Source organism: Eurypyga helias, unplaced genomic scaffold, assembly GCF_000690775.1.
Source record: "Eurypyga helias isolate BGI_N326 unplaced genomic scaffold, ASM69077v1 scaffold4640, whole genome shotgun sequence".
NCBI classification, from domain to species: Eukaryota; Metazoa; Chordata; class Aves; order Eurypygiformes; family Eurypygidae; genus Eurypyga; species Eurypyga helias.
Window position 1 is genome coordinate 1 of NW_010226109.1, and position 486 is coordinate 486.

Consider the following 486-nt stretch of genomic DNA (forward strand, 5'->3'; position numbering starts at 1 on the left):
CTTCCTCTGGAAAGTGGAGTGCAAAACAGGGCATGCGGGGGGGGGAACGGGGTTGGCGTGACACATGACAGGGAGGATAAGAAGCACGTGGAATGCGAAGGCTGTGGATGTTGTCTCCCCAGACTGTAGTAAAGCCTTTGACACGGTCTCCCACAGCATCTCCTAAAGAAGTTGGCAGCTCATGGCTTAGACAGATGGGCTCTTCACTGGGTTAAAAACTGGCTGGAGGGCAGAGCACAGAGGGTTGTGGTAAATGGAGTTAAGTCTGGTTGGTGGCTGGTCACAAGTGGTGTTCCGCAGGGCACAGTCTTGGGTCTGGTCTTCTTTAACATATTTTTCAGTGGTCTGGATGAGGGGATTGAGTGGTCCCTCAGTGAGTTTGCAGATGACAATAAGTTGGGTTGAAGTGTTGATCTGCTCGAGCGTAAGAGAGCCCTGCAGAGGGACCTGGACAGGCTGGATCAATGGGCTGAGGGCAATTGGATG